Here is a 23,046-nt window from a genome sequence, read left to right on the forward strand (position 1 = left end):
TCAGGTCCATGCTCTAGTAGGTCTGTGTTTTATTCCCGTCCTACCCCTAGGCTCTTCATGACTTTTTTTTTCCTTAGATTCCACTTCTTGACTGGGGTCGTGCTGTAATTGTGTACGATAACCTCTCAGTTGGTGGCTCCATCTTTCCCCCTCGCTTAATCCTCTTGTCCAGACCTGTTCTTCCTGCCATAGTTTTGCATCCTGACTAACATCATCATTTGCCCAGACACTTGAACAAGAAAGCTGGTGGTTCACAACTGCTTTTTTTTCCTCACTCTTCTTCCCGTTTATTCAACCAACAGGTTATTTATTGATTACTGCCATGTGCCATTTGCTGTGCTAGATGTTGGTGTACATAACTAAGCCAATAAATGGGAGGTTGCCCCTGCTGAGAGTCAACTGAAGGAAATGGAAAATAAGCAAACAGATTCATAATTATTATGTTATAATTATGTGTTTTGATGATTGCTATGAAATAGATTGTGTGAGGAGGAATAATGGCTCCAGCAGGGTATATCATGATAGGATAGTCCAGAAAGGCCTCTCTGAACACTTAAACTAAACAAATATCATGTTTTTTTCTAATTCTTAAATATATCTAATCATTTCCCACCTCTTAATCCCAGGTGCCACTGCTTTAGTCAAGTCTTTCTTTTCTCTTGCCTGAACTATTTATAATAGTCTCTGAACTATCTCGCCGCTTTCAGTTTAGTCCTATTTTCATCACTTATTCTTCCAGGGTAATTGTTCTAAAACTCAGAACTCTAATTATGTCATTCAGCAGAATGGCATCCATACAGCACACAGCTCAGCTCTTAGGGTCATTCACAGACTTCCTATCTTCCCAGTTGCAGATATTTCTTTTGATTCTCCCCCATTTACTCAAGACAAATGGATCTCTTTAAGTTATATAAGTGTATGGTGCTTCCTCACCCTCTTATATGTGTTCTTTGCCAGGAATGACCTTTTCTCTTCCCTTGCTCATGTATCTTACCATTCATCTACTAGGTAGATACCCATTCATTTGGTAAGAATGAAGTCCATGATCATGTCTTCTATGCATACCTTAACTTCCAGTCAGAAATGCTGAAGTCTCTTCTCTCTGTTTTCTAGCATTATATTATAATTGTATGTTTCTTTACAAGTCTTTCCTCTGAAGTGTTGGGGGGTTTTTTGAGGTCAGAGATTTTCTCTTCCCCATTTTTGCTTCTCTAGTAAGTTAAGGCCTCTACTCAGTGTCTTTGATATAAGTAATTCTCAACAAATATCAATTTCAGTTGATTAGAGTTTACCATGTTCATTTTGACTTACAACTTTCCATTATGAAGGCAGTTCGAATGCTGAAAAGAGTGCCCAGGACACGTCTTCATTTTACTCTATCAGTGGTTCCCAAATCTAGATGAATTTCAGTCACCTGGAGAGATTTATTTTTGGAAGACGTATTTTTTTGCCTCCCTCTACTCCTAGTATCTAGTGTACTTCCTACAAAACCCCCCAAATAATCCTAAGCTATCCATTCATCGAATATGTGTTTGAGAAACATGACAACAGCTTTTGAAAACACTTGTAAGCTATAAGTTCTAAAGAAATGCTAGTTATTACTGTATATCACTGTTCCCTTCTTGGTGCCTTAACCAGTAATCTCAAAGAAGATGTAAGCTTCTTCTCGAAGGCTAATGCCCTAAGTACCCTAAGATTTGAAAGAACTTGAGCAACTGTTGGTTATCTTATTAAAACATTGTTATCAGACCAATGGCCAGAAGACAGGAAATAAACAAATGTCCCTATGCTCTGAAAGACTGAAGAGGAAAGATTCTAGAACTATATACATCAGTAAACTTGAATGTAGCCCACTATGAACATCCTAAAACAGATTATTAAACAGATAGTGAGCATTTAGAAATGGAAGTGGTGAAAACCAGAAGTCACCATTAGTTAACTATTAAGTCTTGACAAACTACTTTTACTTCTTTTTTTTTTTTTTGAGGTATTTACTAGAACTTCTAGAGAAGAATGCCAGTGATAGAAGGTATCTCAATTTCAGCAAAACATTTTATTAAGATTAAGAACATCTTTGTAGACACATGGGAATTGTGAAATTAATAACACTATAAATAAGTGATGAATTGAAAGCAGTTTAAATATCAGTTTCAAAGAATGTTGATTAGTAGATCAACCTAGAGGGACATTACTGATGAAATGTTTACAGGCTTTTTACTTAATTCTTAACCTGTCATTGGTTAAATCAGATTGGTTAAACCTAGATTTCTCAGTGAGCCCAGTGTGTAATTCTCTTCAAATTTCACACGTTAGACACAATTTCATTCAGTAAATAAATTTAGCGAATTGAGCACCTTGTACCTGTCACATACCCCGTTTTGATATCCCTCCTTCCATTCCCAGGGATTAGCAGGGAAGTAACTCTAAGTTAGCCAGTATTGCATAAAATCGTAGGCTAGGAAACTCTGACCTATGGTTTAAAGAAAAATTTGTTTCTAAGGGAACTCTGAAATGTTAAGTTGATGGAGGACTTCTAAAAATGAAGATTTTGTAAGAGCATTTTTAGGATTTTTCTCTGTTTGAATATTATATGGATGAAAATAAAATGAGGAAGATACTCTCATCTCCATTGGAAACTAAGGGAAGCCTCAATATGGTATCATAAATTTCAAAGAATTTTGGTCAGAAACAGTGTAACCAGAACACTCTACAATTTAGCAGGTAGAGTACAGTGAGGTGGATAGTATATAGAGGAAATTCTGCACAGCTCCTGGCACTCGCCAGTAGAACTTTCTGTAATAATGGAGATACCCTTTACGTTCCCTATCCCATACAGTAGCCACCAGCCACGCTGGGCACTTGAAGTTTAGCTAGTGTAGCTGAGAAACTGAATATATTTTATTTTATTATTTTAATTAACTTAAATTTAAATAGCTACTTGTGGCTTCAGGCTATTATTATATTAGCTTAGCCCTAAAGTGAAGGGGTAAGAGCTGGAAATTTCAACCTCTTTCTTCATCATATATCTGCAGGAATGCCAGGCTAGAGGAGAGCCTGTTTAGTTGTGCTGTATCTTTTTTCCTTTGGTGTGATTTAGATTCTCAACCAGGAGTGATGGGGTTTGTATTAAAGCAAACCGGATAGATGTAAAACAGATAAATTGTAGAGAAGAATGCTTGCTGTTCCATAGGTTGAATGGGGGTTATGTAAAATCTGAGGGGTTGGGCTTCCCTGGTGGCGCAGTGGTTGAGAATCCGCCTGCCGATGCAGGGGACACGGGTTCGTGCCCTGGTCCGGGAAAATCCCACATGCCGCGGAGCGGCTGGGCCCGTGAGCCATGGCCACTGAGCCTGCGCGTCCGGAGCCTGTGCTCCGCAATGGGAGAGGCCACAACAGTGAGAGGCCCGCGTACCGAAAAGAAAAAAAAAAAAAATCTGAGGGGTTATGATGAAATTTGTAGTCTAAACTGACTTTTTACCAATATGACTAACTCTTCCAGAAAGAGAGAAATAAATACAAAATATGAGAGACGAGACTAGAACTATAAACTTCCAATCCCATAAACTTGACCATGGGTAAAAGTATTTGGAGAAAATACAAACATAAGCTTCCAGACTAACTTCTTGTAGCCTCAGCTTTCTCCCTGCCTTTAAGCAAGGAAATTGCTGACCAGATAATATTTTCCTAGTCCTCCAGTTCATTGGATAATGGAACAATCCAAACAATGTTTTGTTAAACAGGAGAGAGGCAAAATGAATGCTTGGCTAGAACTGCCTTCATTCAAAAATTATTAAGTGATGGGGTCCGGGGGGCGTTCAGGGAAGACAAGTATGAGATACATGTAAATATTTTTTTAAGTGGAAGGAGACAGCAGGAGTCCTATAAAAGCTGCAGAAGATAAGGAGAACATTTTAAAAGATCTATGCTAGGAATCTAGAAAGATTTTATAGATTATAACCTATTCACAAGTAAAAGAATTTAAGAAAGCACAGACTCTTTGAAACCAAAGACTTTGCAAAAGAATATATAGTATATATATATATAGTATATATATATATATATAAGATGGAAGGTGACTGGCAAAGTGAAAGAAAAAAAATTACATAGAAAAATGACATACAAAACTTACAAAGGAATTGAACAGAAAAAGTGGGGGTAGGGAGATCCAGAAAACTGAATTAAGGGGGGTTTATAAAGCAGAAACAAATCAAAAAAGAAAACAAAAAGCAACAGGGGCTTCCCTGGTGGCGCAGTGGTTGAGAATCTGCCTGCCAATGCAGGGAACACAGGTTCGAGCCCTGGTCTGGGAAGATCCCACATGCCGCGGAGCAACAAAGTCTGTGCGCCACAACTACTGAGCCTGCACGTCTGGAGCCTGTGCTCCGCGACAAGAGAGGCCACGATAGTGAGAGGCCCACGCACCGCGATGAAGAGTGACCCCCGCTTGCCACAACTAGAGAAAGCCCTCGCACATAAACCAAGACCTAACACAGCAGAAATAAATTAATTAATTAATAAACTCCTACCCCCAACATCTTTAAAAAAAAAGAAAAAGCAACAAAGAAGTGATGCAAACAGTTAGAGAGGAGGTATTAGACATGGAGAACAGACAACACATATCCGCATTCAGAAAATTAGTGTGTCAATGGAAGAAAACAAAATGGAAGAGGAAAAAAATATTTAGAGGTACAATAAAAGAAAATTCTTTCTGAAATTTATCAGAACTCACCACGTTCTGTGTGGTGTGAAGAGGATGGGAAATAGCAATGTAGTAAATCCAAGTGAAGTTATTGAATATGAACATTAAAGGAACATTATTAGAAGCATCTGGGCTGGATAAGTAAGTCATGTGCTAAGGAAAAAATACAGGTTGAGCTTAAGTTTCTCCTCCATAACTTAATACTTTATTTATTCATTTAGCAGTATTTATTAACAGCCTGCTTTGAGCAAGCACTTTAACACTGGGATTGAAGATTTAGCAGTGGTCTCTGTCTCAATGGAATTTATGTTCCTATGGTGTAAATCAGCACATATAAATAAGCAACAAAATAAAGAAGATAACTTTAGAAAGTAACAATTATTTGAGAGAAATAAAACAAGAGTGTGATTCAGGTAAGTGAGACTATGTGAGGGGTGACGTTTTCTGCCTCCTCAGTGATGAAAACTCACTAGTAGTGTGAGGACTCAGGAAGCCTGTTACCCACGTGGCATTCCTGAAAAACCTACTTGAAATGGTAACCTCACTAACCAAAGAATCAAAGAACTCATTAAAAAACCACCAACAACAACAAAGAACTCATGAATTGAGATGTCGAGGTAGGAAAGAACTGGCAGTGAGTATTTAATGTAAAATTAAATCTCAATAACTATTGTCATTCTGCTTTCAAAACACATTGTAATCATAATTGTTATGGGGAAATTACAACCTAAAAATAATAATTTAACATAAGTAGAGGCAAAAATAGCAACTTGCAACTAAAATTAGAGAATTGATGGTAAGAGGAAATAGTATGTATATAATATACATAATATTGTATAATTATAATTTCCTCAAACTTCATAAGAATTAGTGGTTTTATCAAGAAATATCTATTTAAACATATTACTTAGTCAGGAAACAAAACATTAATTAAACTGGAAACAGACGATATCCTTTGTATATTGCCAGAGGAGAGGGAAGAAGAAAGAAAGCACAGACCTTATAACAAAAGATAGATAACAAAGCAAACAACAAGGAAGCAAAACACAGAAAATACAAATTCTTAAGATGGCAGACGACCGATTATGTCTTTTCTGACAACAGTTGTAAATGTGATGAACTCACTATTATACAAGAAAAGAAATACAGTTCGGGTCAAAAACTGAACTATATTCTTTTCACAATAATAAGTGATTCTGGATGTATAAAGGTGAAACAAATAAAATGAAAAATAACATAGGATCTAAAACTATTCTGCAATAAATACTTATTAAAATTTGTTTTAATAATTTAGGATCTTGAGACTCCCTTTGTCATGATGATATATACACAATGAAGAGATGCTCCAGAGCATTTATGCCTCGAATTTGCCTCAGGGAAAGTGCTGATTGTCGCACTTTGGGCTACAGCCCGCACCCAGACTGCTCGTTGTTGCCAGGGATCATTTAAAACATGGTTTGAGGGTAGGGATAGTTTCTGGATAAAATTCCTAAATAAAGGTGGGTGCCAACAGTTACTATAATGAACTGTTTACTACACTTCCTGATCAATAAATAATTGATGAAATAGGACATAAAGCTCAGAAAATTTAAACAAACTGGAATCATGTTAATTCATAAGCACTTTTTCACTGAATTCAGCTTAAGGGTCACATTAAAGTTATGATCAAAGATACAGTTCAGGGCTTCCCTGGTGGCGCAGTGGTTGAGAGTCCGCCTGCCGATGCAGGGGACACGGGTTCGTGCCTCGGTCCGGGAAGATCCCACATGCCACGGAGTGGCTGGGCCCGTGAGCCATGGCCGCTGAGCCTGCGCATCCGGAGCCTGTGCTCCGCAATGGGAGAGGCCACAACAGTGAGAGGCCCGCGTACCACAAAAAAAAAAAAAAAAAAAAAAAGATACAGTTCAGTATGTGGCTTATTAATTAGCTTAGAGAGAATGTGTGGTAGTGAGATCAAGGTTTCAGGTCCATTCATCTTGCAGACCTTATTTTTTCTCTTCTTTTTTTTTTTTTTTGGCAGAGGTGGGTGGAGGGGGATGAGTGGGGTCTATGATCTTTTCTAAATCTAGCCAGCTGCCTCAGAAATGTGTAATTTGGGGTCACAAGCGGAGAGAGTAGATAGAATCAGTACAAATATCTAAGTGTTACTAGAAAAAGAACTCAAGTACATGTCCTCCTGGTGACTTATTAATAACGTTGTGTTTGTAAATGAAAGAAAACACTTTATTATATACCTGCACATTTTTTAAGACGCTTTCTTAGAAATCTAGAGTCATAGGTGGTCAGTCATTATGCATATGAATCGAATCACAGAGTGTGTGTGTGTTTGTACAGCTTTCTTTATAGGCTGCTGCTCTGTTGCTTAGGGGGAAATTTTCATAGATTTACATTTGGTAAATATATCCATGTCCAAAAAAAGATATGTGTAAAATATTGGAACGCCAGCTGACTAAATCAACTCATAAAAACTTCAGTTAAAAGTAAGATATTTTCCACGATTATTTTAAAATATGATGTTTACTGGAAGGAACGTCCAGAGAATTACCACAGTTGAAGTGTGAGTGTATTTCTCCCACTTGTAAATGAGCTCTTATTTCCTACAGTGTATATTCTGGTCCACAATGAGTCATTTTCAACATGTTTCAATTTAACTCCTAATACATTTTTAAACTTGGCAAGCATATTTAGATGAATGTTACTTCCAGTTTTAGAGACTGTTTCTAAATTATACTTCAGTACTGCAGTCATTATGAAAAGTTCTTTCAGTAAAAAGGAAACAGGATTGATTGGAAGTGTATGTTTTAGAGGAATAAAAAAATGGTTGCCATGAATAAAAATCAGATAGTTAAGCTTTTAAAAATTTTGTTACTACATAAACCCTCTTAATATTGTATTAAAGAGTTGTAGTATAAGGTTCTTTTTATTGATAGAAGATACTTAAGAAAAAATAAGATTTATTCTAGATAATAAAGTTAATATTTATTGATCTCTTACTGTGCCTAGCACTGTTTGTGTTTTACGTGTATTAACTTTTTTAATACCCATATAATAGGTAGTAGTTTAGTTTCTATAAACCATTCAGGCTTTTTTTCTATTATAGTGCATGGAGCCTGATACATTTCTGGACATATAACTGGTGCTACATGAATGTTTGTAAAAGCTAATACTTTATGGAGAATTTTACATATTGCCAACTCTTGATAAGTATTTAATAATTATCTTTTATAAATTTATGCAATCCTGTAAATCTTATGAATCTTCTGGCAGATTTCAGTTGACCAAGCTGCCCATTGTTACGATTTTAATATCTTAATTTTTATCATAATGATGTTTACACTGTGCCTTATTGTTTCTTAACACTTTAGTTTTTTTTTTATTTTCATTTTTTGGCTGCGTTGGGTCTTCATTGCTGCGCGTGGGCTTTCTCTAGTTGCGGTGGGCAGGGGCTACTCTTCATTGCGGTGCATGGACTTCTCATTGCAGTGGCTTCTTGTTGTGGAGCACGGCCTCTAGGCACATGGGCTTCAGTAGTTGCAGCACACGGGCTCAGTAGTTGCAGCACGTGGGCTCAGTAGTTGTGGCACACAGGCTTAGTTGCTCCGTGGCATGTGGGATCTTCCCAGACCAGGGATCGAACCCGTGTCCCCTGCATTGGCAGGCGGATTCTTAACTACTGTGCCACTCCCTAACATTTTAAAGATTCCCAAAAGTTTAGAGTTGGGAAAAACTTAGAGGTTATTGAACACATTCCACCCATTTAGCAGATGAGGAAACAAAATCTAAAGAGGTTATCTGACTTGTCCTGAGTTGCACTTACTAGGAGCAGAGCTAGAAGTAGATACATGTTCTCTTCGTTCCCATCCAAGTTGTTCGTTCGGCCACAATTGTTTCCTTCCATCAGTAAACAGTAAACATCATATGAAGCACAACATGTGTGACGTTAAACAACATCAGTAGGTACATCTTTTGCTCTCCAGTATGCATATTAAAAACAACAGGCTCGGGCTTCCCTGATGGCGCAGTGGTTGAGAATCCGCCTGCCGATGCAGGAGACACGGGTTCGTGCCCCGGTCCGGGAAGATCCCACATGCCGCGGAGCAACTAAGCCCGTGAGCCATGGCCGCTAGGCCTGCGCGTCCGGAGCCTGTGCTCCGCAACGGGAGAGGCCACAACAGTGAGAGGCCCGCATACCGCAAAAAAAAAAAAAAAAAAAAAAAAAAAAGGCTCTTCTCTGCCCGTCTGAGGTGGCAGCTGGCTCCCTCTTCGCCAGCTCCATTTTCTCTCTGCTCCTGCTTCACTTTTCCCACAGGCCGACGCGGCCTGAGTGCTTCCGCCCACCTCCTCAGGGTGGCTGCCTAGCCCCCGACCCCTAGAGTCCTGCACCTTCTCCTTTCTCTGGGCTTCAGTCTGCACCCGGCCCCTCTGTGAATGAAGAGTACGACATGATCATGCTGGCCACCGGCCTGATGGAATGTATCCTATCAGGTATATATGTCCGTGAATGGAAAGAAAGTTCTTCACATGGATAGAAACCCATATTGGGGAGGAGAGAGTGCATCATCTATAACACCACTGGAAGATTTATACCAAAGATTTAAAATACCCGAAAGGCTTCCCTGGTGGCGCAGTGGTTGAGAGCCCGCCTGCGGATGCAGGAGACACGGGTTCGTGCCCCGGTCCGGGAAGATCCCACATGCCGTGGAGCGGCTGGGCCCGTGAACCATGGCCGCTGAGCCTGTGCATCCGGAGCCTGTGCTCCGCAACGGGAAAGGCCACGGCAGTGAGAGGCCCGCATACCACAAAAGAAAAAATAAAATAAAATAAAATAAAATACCCGAAGCACCACCAGCATCAGTGGGGAGAGGAAGAGACTGGAATGTTGACTTAATTCCCAAGTTCCTTATGGCAAATGGTCAGCTGGTTAAGATGGTGCTTTTTACACAGGTCATTCGCTATCTGGATTTCCAAATGACTGAAGGGAACTTTGTTTATAAAGGAGGAAAAATCTACAAGGCTCCTTCCACTGAAGCAGAAGCCCTGGCATCTAGCCTAATGGGGCATTTGAAAAACGTCGATTCAGAAAATTCCTGGTGTATGTTGCCAACTTTGATGAGAACTATCCTAGAACTTTTGAGGGCATTGATCCTGGGAAGATGGCAATGAGAGAGGTGTATAAGAAATTTGACTTGGGCCAAGATGTTATAAGTTTTACTGGTCATGTGCTGGCACTTTACAGAACTGATGACTATGTATATCAACCATGTTGTGAAACCATTAACAGGATTAAACTTTACAGTGAGTCTCTGGCAAGATATGGCAAAAGCCCATACCTTCATCCACTCTACAGCCTTGGAGAACTGCCACAGGATTTTCACAGCTAAGTGCTATTTACAGAGGTACATACGTGCTGAATAAACCAGTTGAAGAAATCATTATGCAAAATGGAAAAGTGATTGGTGTAAAATCTGAAGGAGAGATTGCTCGCTCTAAGAAGCTCATCTGTGATCCCAGCTACTCCGTTATCTGTGATCGAGTAGAGAAAGTGGGCCATAGACTTCCCTGGTGGTCCAGTGGTTAAGAATTCACCTTCCAACACAGGGGATGCGAGTTCGATCCCTGGTCGGGGAACTAGGATCCCACATGCTGTGGGGCAACTGAGCCCGCACGCTGCAACTACTGAGCCTGAGCCTACGCTCTCTGGAGCCCGAGCGCCACAACTAGAGAACCCGAGCACCACAATTACTGAGCCCATGTGCCACAACTAGAGAGAAGCCCATGCACTGCAGCAAAGGATCCCGCACGCCGCAAAGAAGATCCCGCGTGCCACAGCTAAGACCCAACACAGCCAAATAAATAAATATTTTTTAAAAAGGAAAGAAAATTGGGCCAGGTGATGAGAGTCATCTGGATCCTCAGCCACCCCATCAAGAACACCAACAACGCCAGCTCCTGCCAGATCATTATTCCATAGAACCAAGTCAACCAGAAGTCAGATATCTATGTCTGCATGATCTCCTCCGCACACAATGTGGCAGCACAGGGCAAGTACATTGCCATCACTAAGCACAACTGTGGAGACCAAGGAACCCAAGAAAGAAATCAGACCAGCTCTGGAGCTCTCGGAACCCATTGAGCAGACATTTGTTAGCATCAGTGACTTCCTTGTACCAAAAGATTTGGGAACAGAAAGCCAAATCTTTATAACCCGTACGTATGATACAACAACTCACTTTGAGATGACCTGTGATGACATTAAGGACATCTATAAGAGGATGATGGGATCTGAGTTTGACTTTGAGGAAATGAAGCAGAAGAAAAATGACATGTATGGGGAAAACTGACAGTAGTACATGTTACCATCTAATTAGGACAAACTTAAAATTTGGCAAATGATGCATATTGTATGAAATCAATATTGTAAGGCCTGCTTTTGTAATTAAAACTGAGAGATTGCAGAGCACTGTACCAGTAAATATTCCTCCACTTTATAATATCATGTATTAACTTGTTTTCATGGAGTGGCCTTTCAGAATTGGCAGGTTCCCACATTCTGTTCAATTTAACTGACACTAGCTTATTTTTTCTAGTGAAGAATCAGTTTTAAAACGCGATACTGATACAGAGAACTTGGTATAGTGTTTGTATCTTTTAATCAGTGTAACCTTTACAGTTATGAGCTTCTGCGGCTCAAGAGCTGGGTCAGTACAGTTTGCATGCCATCTGTCCTCTTGACATTAAGGAGATTCAGATCGAATGTTCCATAATCAGAGATAGCATCCCTCACGCCTCCCCACCCCTTTTCATTTACATCACGTGTTATAACAGTGCCCAGGCAGCACAGCCACAAGCTTGGTTTACGTGGGCCTCCAATTCTAACCAAACTCCAGACTTTGAGCGTCATTTTGGAGGAAGCCTCTGTGCGGTGTTTTTTTGTTTGTTTTCGCGGTACACGGGCCTCTCACTGTTGTGGCCTCTCCCGTTGCGGAGCACAGGCTCCGGACGCACAGGCTCAGCGGCCGTGGCTCACGGGCCCAGCCGCTCCACGGCATGTGGGATCTTTCCGGACCGGGGCACGAACCCGTGTCCCCTGCATCGGCAGGCGGACTCTCTACCACTGCACACCACCCGGGAAGCCCTGTGCGGTGTTTTAACCTAATAAAATGGATGAGAGCAGAGGGGAAAGAAACCTATCATAGAGCAGGTAAATGTAGAGCTGCTTTTGTATCCCAGGTGTGGCTTCTTCAATGGACCAAACTGCAACACAGTATTGATTTGGCAGAGCCTCTGCTTCAACGATGTCTGTCTCACAGTGGCTCCAAATGATTTCTGTACTGCAAAATGAAGCCGAACTCTGGAAACCAAAACAAAACAACAACAACAAAATTCACAATGATACTGTATTAATTTCCTGCGGTTGCCATAATAAATTACCACAAACTTGGTGACTTAAAACAACAGAAATTTATTCTCTCATAGTCTGGAGGCCAGAAGTCTGAAACCAAGGTGTCTGTAAGGCCATGCTCCCTCCACAAGCTCTAGGGGCAATCTGTTCTTTGCTTCTTTCATCTTCTGGGGCTCCAGGCATTCCTTGCTTTCCTTGGCTTATGGCCACATCACCTCCAGTCTCTGCCCCTGTCTTCACATCACCTTCTCCCCTGTATGTATTTTTTTTTTTTTTTTTTTTTTTTTTTGTGATACGCGGGCCTCTCACTGTTGTGGCCTCTCCCATTGCGGAGCACAGGCTCCGGACGCGCAGGCTCAGCGGCCATGGCTCACGGGCCCAGCCGCTCCGCGGCATGTGGGATCTTCCCGGACCGGGGCACGAACCCGCGTCCCCCGCATCGGCAGGCGGACTCTCAACCACTGCGCCACCAGGGAAGCCCCCCTGTATGTATTTTATAAGGATATATTTGATTGCATTCAGGAGCCACCCAAATAACCCAGGACAGGCTCTTCTCAAGATATTTAACTTAATCACATCTGCAAAAAAACCTTTTTCAGTGTAAGGTAATATTTACAGGTCCTAGGGATTAGAACAGGGACATACATTTTGGGGAGGGACCACCATTCAACCCACTCCATATGCCTTTTTAGTCATTTGAATTAGTATTTATTCAGATCCTCCAATCGGAATATGATTTTATTTTTAAGTTATCCAACAAGAACTTTTTAAGGTATCAGCGAATTTTAGGAGTTATTAAAATTCTATAAAGTTAGATTATCTTTTCAACCTACTAACTTGACATTTAGCAAATTACTTGCTCTTGAGCAAATGGCACCTTAAAGGTTCAAGACTTTGTACCATATGATGTTGTGGCATATTTATTATGAAATAAAAGACATCCTACGTGACTTTTAGTAACATTTTTTAAGAACATCATGGCAATGACATTAAGGGTTAAAGAAACAGAGTTGGACGTTTTCAACAGAAACAGTGTAAAAAACCTAGCTTTAAGCTAAGCTATATTAACTTCGTTTAGACCGTATAATTGCTTTCTTCTATATAGCAATTGAATTTTGCTTTACTCTATTTAAGATTCAATAAGTAAGATCTTGAATGCTTTAATAATATAATGACTTTCATGTTTTATTTTTGTTCTACTTATTTTTTTCAGTCAGCAAACTTTTAGCCCTTCCTGGTTTTAATAAATGTATGTGTAACCTGTTTATTTCTATGGCATATGCCAGATATGTGATCATCTAGTTTCTCCTTCTGTAGAAATCATTGTTACTAGATATGAAGAAATTCCAGAAATCATTGTTACCAGATGTGAGGATATTCTCAATTCCTTTTATCCGTTAAAGTGTCTTACTTGTAAATGAAAGAAGAAAACGTAACTGATATGTTACATAATTCTGTGCATCACAGAACTAAGTGATATTTATTATACAGTTTTAAGTTCTCAGTAAATGTTAACTATTATTATTTGTTCTCATCATCCAGTTAGTTGACTTTTAAAGTTTGGTTGTGTCTGTTCTCTATTCAGTACAATCAAGATAAAGGGTTAGTAGCAGTCTCTGACACAATCTAGTAAAATTGTTTCATGCAGATGGATAACTTGACTTGGTACAAGGCTCTCTGAAGAAAGGGATCCCTTTCCTCAACTTACTGTTTATTTTAATGATTAGTAATTTATTGTTGGGATTTCCCTTGCATTGTTGTGAGTTTTAAAATATATATCCATGTATTTTTTAAGTGGATTTTTTTAGCTTAAAGGCAATGTGTTTTTATTTTACAAATGAAAAGTCTAATCTGTGTATTTGTTAAAAGTAGGAAATGAGTTAATGGGTCTTCAAACAGTGAAACTTAACTGACATCCACATATCTATTACTAGAATTCAAATGTTTTCTCCTAATTCACTGGGACCCCAAATATGAACTTCTATTAGCTAGAATATTCATAGATACTCCAAATGTAATGATGCCTACCATTTCTAAAATTCCTTTTGTCCAAAATCACAGAGATGGAAAGTGCCCAAAAGAATACATCTCCCAGCCTTCAGGCAAGGGTGCACCCAGATCATTCTAGTCAGATAGACTGTCCATATGTAAACCTGTAAAGGAACTCATATACCTGTAAATGAAAATGACATGTTAGCTTTGAAATTGTTTTTTAAAGTAGTTTACAGGAAAATTAAGGTATGGTTAATAGCCTGTCATTTATGAGAATGGAATGTTCTGTATGTTGCTACCACAGGACATGTCTATTCTTACTCAATTCTCAACTTTTGCCATTGGTTAAACTGTGCATTGGTCCAGAAATAAGTCAACATGTTTAAATGGGAAATGTGTTATTAAATTCAATCATTTGTATATAGTAAACATTTTTTTGGACCCCAAATAGCACTTGTAAAATATAAATCAGGTTGTTTAACTAAAGTGCTGGTCTCTAATTTTTGAAAATTAAAACTATGAACTGAATGCTTCTAAAGGAAAACAATTTTTTAGCCAGTTTTCCATGTTGCTAGCTACTCTACATTTATATGTGTTATCCAATATAGTAAATAATGCCTCTTTTCATTATAGAAACTACCCCTTGCCCACCACTAGCAATAACTCCCTTAGATATTAAGCATTACACTTGTAAGAAATTGTAAGCTCTAACAACATTTCTGCAGGCTTATATACCAGTTCTCATCCCACAAATTTTAAGCACTACATTTACAAATTAAGGTGTACCAAGACATAGCTAAAGTTTATGACGTCTTAAACCACACATATGTCTTTGATGATAGAGAGCACTAGAGAAATGTTGAACTAATGGCTCAAACTTTTTATAAGCTTTCAATAAAAAGTACAGCAATAGTAATTCTTGGGGTTCATTTGAATAGAACTATGAAAAAGTTATCTAACTTTTTGCTTTTTGTGAATTTTATTTACAAAAATTATGATATAATTTTATAAACACTTCTAAGAATTTTTAGTTGCCAATACTATCTGATAGGTGTTACAAATTTATACCTACATAATTGCACCTAAAGTAAAATTCCATACAGCTAACCTCATTTTCCTTGACCATTTCATAATAGAACCTAATGGAAATTAATGGCCGTGACTGCCTCTTCCCTGTGAGAATCTGGGTATCCATTGCACAATTCTATGAAATGTTCTCTGCCTCCCTCGTTTCTTTAATATGCTTCCTTCCTGTCAATTCCAAATGTTTAACACTGCTTGCCTGATTTCCTTTTATTTTAAATGGGAGCCAACATCATGAACTCCGTACTTTACAATGAACCTCAGAAAGCAAAAGAGAAACATATCTCTCCCCATAGTTTCAGAGGAGAATGTGGAGAAAAATACGTTATGCTGTGCTCAGATTTCTCTTTGGTGTAGTGTGGACTATGATAACAGTAATAGGGAGGTAAAATCTCTCTCTGAATTTTTCTTATGCTGGGCTAGAAAGTATTCAACTCAATATTCATTGAACCTTTGTGCATAACACTGTAGAAGAAAAAAAAATCTTAAAATATGATTTTTGTTTCCAAAGAGCAGGAAGAATAAATGTATATATATATTTATATTTTAAAGCAAAATGTTCTCTATCTTAAAGAGTCGATACTGGTCTATGAATGTCCCTATCTATTTTAAAGGAGTATCGGAAATGACCTTTTAGAGGAGGCCGTCTATGAAACAAGCATCTGAAGTATGAATTGTGATATGCAGATCTGAGAGAAGGGCAGTCCCAAAACTTTATAAACCTTCCTAAATGTAGGAGAAAAAAAAAAAAGTAAAGGATTGTCAGGAAACAACAGATAATTCAGTCAACTGATTTGGAGTGTACAGTTAGTTAGAGAATATAAATAATTTCATATTCTGGTAGGCCAGAAATGTCAGAATAAAAAGCTTATATTTCCTCAGTGAGCAAAGGGGGGTGATGTGATGAAAATCATTTTAGAGAATTAACTTGGCAGTAATATATCTATATAGACATATTTTATATATATATATTATATATACTTCTATATATATATTCAGAGTAGTTCAAGATACCATGAATAGGAACACCTGAAGCTCTGGTGACATGTAACCATGGCCTCAACTGGTGTGATGGCATAGGGAATAGATGGGAAAATCGGTTTTAGAAATACAGCTGGGGGGTGGTAACTTGTGGAGATTTTTCTACCCTGCTCTCTACTCACCACGCTCCCTTTCCTAGAGAAAAGAAATTTCCAATATGTTTGGATCCTATTCCAAGACATTGTTCGGGCCATGTTTCTAGATGGGTAGTCTCTAGCAAAAAGGTCAAAATCATGAGGACAGCTTGCTCTTCCACTTCCTCTTTTCCTGTGACTAGAAAAACAGGGTTGGAGATCATTTGCAATTTTCAGTCTTTGGCAATATACACACGCTGATGTATTTAGTCTTCAGAAGCTAGCCTGTGTGAAGATGGGACTGGGGCTTAATGGCCTCTCTTAAACCTTAACCTATCTCATTCTCCATCCACATCTACCAGAGACCTCTGAATTGGGGTTTTCACTATGAGTCCAGCTAATAACATAGTCGTAATTTTATTTCCCATTTGCTCCTGGCCTCTTTGCACCTGTCTTTTTCAAGAACATCATGCTGAGGGTGCATTAATGCATTTAATGGAGCATTAAATATTTCTTGGATTTCCCCAAATATGCTCTAATAGTACCCAATCCCACTGTCTTCACAAACAAGCAGATCCTGCGGTCTGCACACATTAGAGGCAATATAATTTATGTTTCAGATTACTGTTTCTGGACGTAGATTGCCTAGCTTATGATACTGGCTCTATTGTTACTGGGTGCATGCTTTAGGAAAGATATTTAACCTCTGTGTCTCAGTTTCCTCATCTGTAAAATGGAGACAGTAATAGTAACTTAACTCATAGCATTGTTGTGAAGACTAAATTAGTGTTTGGCATAGAGTTTGTCACATAATCAACATTAAACTGTAGCTGTCATGGTTATTAAGGACTCGGTAACTGACTAGATTTGAAAGTATGTTTGGAGCAGTTATCAGTGATTCCTACAAAAGTTTGGATAGTGGAGTTGACAATGATTTCATAATCAGAAATAAGACTTTCTGAAAGCAGAGGTGATTCATGGATGAATGAAGGTTATGATATTGATTTAGGACTTGCACTTGAAGTTCTAACACACCATTGACATAATAAAAATATGGTAAATTAATGGGACTAAGGAACTCAACCCTGGGAGAAAGATCAGGTCTATAGGATAAAAATTTGGGACACGTCAGCATTGCTGAAACTTGTAGTAAGAACTGTGAAGTTTGGGAAGAGTTTTTTTTTTTTTTTTTTTTTTTTTGCGGTACGCGGGCCTCTCACTGCTGTGGCCTCTCCCGTTGCGGAGCACAGGCTCCGGACGCGCAGGCTCAGCGGCCACGGCTCACGGGCCCAGCCGCTCCGCGTCACGTGGGATCTTCCCGGACCGGGGCACGAACCCGTGTCCCCTGCATCGGCAGGCAAATTCTCAACCACTGCGCCACCAGGGAAGCCCTGGGAAGAGATTTAATAAGTGCTAAATACTTTCTGTGGGTTAAATACTGTGCCAAATGCTTTGAGAGTTTTTCTCCTTCCTTGATTAATTTTTTTCTCAATTTGCATTATTTCTAATTTTTTTAAGTGAGGAAATTAAGACTGAAGGAGGTCGTTTTCTTAAAATGTCATAGCTGAAATCTACAAGGAAGCTATTAAACTAATGTAACTTTAGCAAGATTACAGAATACAGGCTCATCATGGAAAAAGTCAATTGTATTTCTGTATACTAGCAATAAGCAGTTGAAAATTTTGAAAGTTAAAAGTTTTTTAATACTATCTGTAATAGCATCAAAAATACTAAGTATTTGGGCTTCCCTGGTGGCGCAGTGGTTGAGAATCCGCCTGCCAGTGCAGGGGACACGGGTTCGAGCCCTGGTCCGGGAGGATCCCGCATGCAGTGGAGCAGCTGAGTCTGTGCACCACGGCTGCTGAGCCTGCACTCTGGAGCCTGTGTGCCACAACTACTGAAGCCCGTGTGCCTAGAGCCTATGCTCCACGATGAGAGAGGCACCGCAACGAGAAGCCTGCGCACTGCATCTAAGAGTAGCCCCCGCGCACCGCAACTGGAGAAATCTGCATGCAACAATGAAGACCCAAAACAGCCAAAGGTATAAATGAATAGGTAAATAAACTTATTTTTTTTAAAAATACTAAGTATTTAAGGATAAAATTAACAAAATATGAAGGAAGTACACGACACTGAAAACTAGTAAATATTGCTGAGAAAAAGTAAGGTAGACCTAAATAAGTAGAGAGACACATCACGTTCATATTCATAGATTAGAACGCTGAATATTGCTAAAGTGTTAGTTGTCCCCAAAGTGATGAATAGATTCAGTGCAATCATGATGAAAAACTCAGAAGGTATTTTGTAGAAAATGAGAAACTAACCTAAAATGTATATGGAAATGTACAGGACCCAGAATATCCAAAATAATTTTTAAGAAAGAGATGAAAGTGCCAGGATAATTCAGTAAGGAATTACATCGTCTTTTCAATAACATGCTAGAATGCTTTGATATCCATACGGAAAAAACTACATCTCAACCCTTACCTCAAACAAAATATAAAAATTAATTTATAATCATTCATAGATCTAAATATAAGGACAAAAACTAGAAAAAAAATAAGTGAAAAATCTTATTAACCTTGGGTTTATCAAAGAGTACATAAATAGGACACAAAGAGCGTGAAGCATGAAGAAAACACTTGTTAAATTGGACTTCATCAAAAAAGAAATTTTTGCTCTTCTGATAAAAAAGAAAAAGGCAAGACACAGACTTGAGGAAAATATTTGCCAAAAATGTGTCTAATAAAGGACTTGTATCCAGAATGCTTACAACTTAAGTTAAACATTCCAATTTTAAAAAAAAGGGGGGAGTCCAAGGTTTGAATAGACATTTCATGAAAGAAGAAATACAAATAACCAATAAGCAAAAGAAGAGATGCTCAGGGCTTCCCTGGTGGCACAGTGGTTGAGAGTCCACCTGCCAATGCAGGGGACACGGGTTTGTGCCCCGGTCCGGGAAGATCCCACATGCCGCGGAGCGGCTGGGCCCGTGAGCCACGGCCGCTGAGCCTGTGTGTCGGCAGCCTGTGCTCCACAGAGAGGCCACAACAGTGAGAGGCCCCCGTACTGCAAAAAAATAAAGAAAGAAAGAAAGAAGAAATGCTGAACATCATCAGTCATGAGGAAAATGAAAACGAAAACCACAATTAGATACCACAACAACCAGAATTCTACAATCTAGAATGGCTAGTTTTTAAATCACTATTGTTACCAGATGTTGACAAGATTGTGGATTAGCTGGAGTATCCATACATTGCTGGTACAAATGCAGAACGGTACAGTCACCTTGGAAAACAGTTTGGCAGTTTCTTATAATGTTAAACATTAACTTACTATATGATTCAGCAGTCCTACTTCTGGTTATTTACCCAAGAGAAATAAAAACATGTGTCCACACAGGACCTGTCTGTAAATGTTTATAGCAGCTTTATCATAATGGTCCAAAACTGAAAACAACCCAAATACTCATCAGATAGTGAATGAATGAACAAATTTTGGTATATTCATACTATGTAAAACTACTCAGCAAGAAAAAGAAACCAACAACTCAACATGCAACAACATGGGTGAATCTTTTAAAATGCATTATGTTGGATGAAAGAAGGCAGTTACAAAAGGCTACATACTGTTTGATTTCATTTTTGTGACACTCTAGAAAAGACAGAGCTAATGACAGATGGTCAGTCACCAAGAGCCAGAGGTAGGTTAAAAATATTGACTTCAAACTAGCACAGAGAATTTGGGGATTTGATGGAAATGTTCTGTATCATGATTGTGGCCATTGTTATATGACTGTAAACATTTATCGAAACTCATAGACTTATACACTCAAAATTGGTGAATTTTGGGGCTTCCCTGGTGGCGCAGTGGTTGAGAGTCTGCCTGTTAATGCAGGGGACACGGGTTCAAGCCCTGGTCTGGGAGGATCCCACATGCCGCGGAGCAACTGGGCCCGTGAGCCACAACTACTGAGCCTGCGTGTCTGGAGCCTGTGCTCCGCAACAACAGAGGCCGCGGTAGTGAAAGGCCCGCACACTGCGAGGAAGAGTGGCCCCCACTTGCCACAACTAGAGAAAGGCCTCGCACAGAGGTGAAGACCCAACACAGCCAAAAAAATTTTTTAAATAAAAAAATTGGTGAATTTTATGTATGTAAATTATATCCCAATAAAGCTGGGTTTCTTTGAGCGATTTTAAAAGGTATAGCCAATGGGTGCTTGTGCCAGTATTCAAGTTTATTTCTCTACTTTATGGCCGGGGTGGGAGCGTCAGACAAAAAATAATTGAAAGTTGGGAAGCAGAAGAAACCTTTGCTGGATAGTAAAGAGGGAGTCGTCAAAGGAGAGTGAAGAGGTCTCTGAATGCCTTAATAAAAGACAGCAATTTTTGGAACACCCAGTGCAGAGAATATAATAGTCTAATAGATATGAACAAGTTTATTCCAAGCAGCAGTAAGATCCAGGTCATGGACTTCGTTAGCATGTTGTCAGTAATGTTCCAGAGCTTCTAATCAGAGGTTGACAATTCAAATCAGAGCCAAACCAAATCTAGCCTGCCATCTGTTTTAGCACAGCCTGCAAGCTAAAAATGGTTTTTATATTCTTTAATTATTAGAAAAAAAATCAGAAGAATATGTCATGACATTTGAAAATTATGAAATTCAAATGTTAGTGTCCATAAATAAAATGTTATCGGAACACAGCTTACACACATTTGCTTATGGATCATCTATGCCTCCTTTCATGCTACAACTGCACAAATCCTAAAATTTTTTCTTCTGGACCTTTACAGAAGAAGTTTGCTGATTCCTCATCTAAAGCATTTATGCCAGCTTTTCAGGAGCTTCCACAAGTAACAGTGGTCATTATCCACCTCCTTCTCTGCGGCCATTCCCAGGTCTGAGTAGGCGGGTCACTGTTTGTGGACTGCTTCCTGGATATCAGCATGCTTTTCCCAGTGCACATCTCTTTAGCTGGGCAAATGAAAAATTATTTGACTTTGAAGACATAGTTCTGTGTCTTGGTAAGGATAAAATATTTACATTCTACTAACTGGAAAAAAAAATCAAGTTCTATGATTCCAAAATTTCCATATTTCAAGTAATTAGAACAACTTATGGTTCATATGAAACATGATGAAACATGTAGGCCAGAGTGAAAAATGGAACTGCTTGGCCAGGAAAGCATGTAAGGTCACCTGTCGTTTTACCCATGACAGCCCTTTTTTAAAAATTTTTATAAAAAGTTTCTGGCAATCTTGAGTATTTAATTTCATTCAACAAATACCTAGTGTTTACTGTACCAGCACAGTTTTAGGCATTTTACTAATATTAGTTCATTTAATCCTCATAACGTGATGATATTACTATAATTATTCACATTTTATAGCTATGGAAACTGAGACATAGGTAGTAAGAGGAAGGTGTAGACCCACACAGTCTGGCTTAAGAATCCTTGCTTGATTTAGTTATATGTAAATATTTTAAATTACATTATGTAAAAGAATGCTTTAGTCTCATTACACAAACCTTCAATATCACTTGAGGCACTTTTTTAATTAAAACAATTAAAATAGTTTTCAAAAACAAGTCATCTTCACTGCTTTTTTCTTTATACAGCAGGTTCTTATTAGTTATCCATTTTATACATATTAGTGTATATATGTCAATCCCAATCTCCCAATTAATCCCACCACTACCACCACCACCCCGCTGCTTTTCCCCCTTGGTGTCCATTCATGTGTTCTCGACATCTGAGTTTCTATTTCTGCCCTGCAAACTGGCTTATCTGTACCATTTTTCTAGGTTCCACATATATGAGTTAATATACAATATTTGTTTTTCTCTTTCTGACTTACTTCACTCTGTATGGCTGTATCGAGATCCATCCAGGTCTCTACAAATGACCCAGTGTCATTCCTTTTTATTACTAATATTCCATTGTAAATATGTTCCACATCTTCTTTATCCATTCGTCTGTCGATAGGCATTTAGGTTGCTTCCGTGTCCTGGCTATTGTAAATAGTGCTGCAATGAACATTGAGGTGCATGTGTCTTTTTGAATTATGGTTTTCTCTGAGTATATGCCCAGTAGTGGGATAGCTGGGTCATATGGTAATTCTATTTTTAGTTTATTAAGAAACCTCCGTACTGTTCTCCATAGTGGCTGTATCAATTTACATTCCCACCAACAGTGCAAGAGGGTTCCCTTTTCTCCACACCCTCTCCAGCATTTGTTGTTTATAGATTTTCTGATGATGCCCATTCTCAGTGGTGTGAGGTGATACCTCATTGTAGTTTTGATTTGCATTTCTCTAATAATTAGTGATGTTGAGCAGCTTTTCATGTGCTTCTTAGCCATCTGTATGTCTTCTTTGGAGAAATGTCTATTTACGTCTTCTGCCAATTTTTTGATTAGGTTGTTTGTTTTTTTTTTAATATTGAGCTGCATGACCTGTTTATATACTTTGGAGATTAATCCTTTGTCCATTGATTCATTTGCAAATATTTTCTCCCATTCTGAGGGTTGTCTTTGCATCTTGTTTGTAGTTTCCTTTGCTTTGCAAAATCTTTTAAGTTTCATTAGGTCCCATTTGTTTATTTTTGTTTTTATTTCCATTTCTCTAGGAGGTGGATCAAAAAAAAATCTTACTGTGATTTATGTCAGAGTGTTCTTCCTATGTTTTCCTCTAAGAGTTTTATAGTGTCCAGCCTTACATTTAGGTCTCAAATCCATTTAGAGTTTATTTTTGTGT

The 23,046-nt window shown here is 38.8% G+C and overlaps 1 protein-coding gene and 1 pseudogene across 8 annotated transcripts in view; both read left to right on the forward strand.

Moving 5' to 3' along the window:
- Window positions 1-23,046, forward strand: part of PIBF1 (progesterone immunomodulatory binding factor 1) — a 209,450-nt gene that overhangs the window by 77,731 nt on the left and 108,673 nt on the right. The window lies entirely within an intron of this gene.
- On the forward strand, window positions 9,532-11,040 carry LOC131743465 (rab GDP dissociation inhibitor beta-like; annotated as a pseudogene).

The sequence above is a fragment of the Kogia breviceps genome, chromosome 16 (genome assembly GCF_026419965.1).
Source record: "Kogia breviceps isolate mKogBre1 chromosome 16, mKogBre1 haplotype 1, whole genome shotgun sequence".
NCBI classification, from domain to species: domain Eukaryota; kingdom Metazoa; phylum Chordata; class Mammalia; order Artiodactyla; family Physeteridae; genus Kogia; species Kogia breviceps.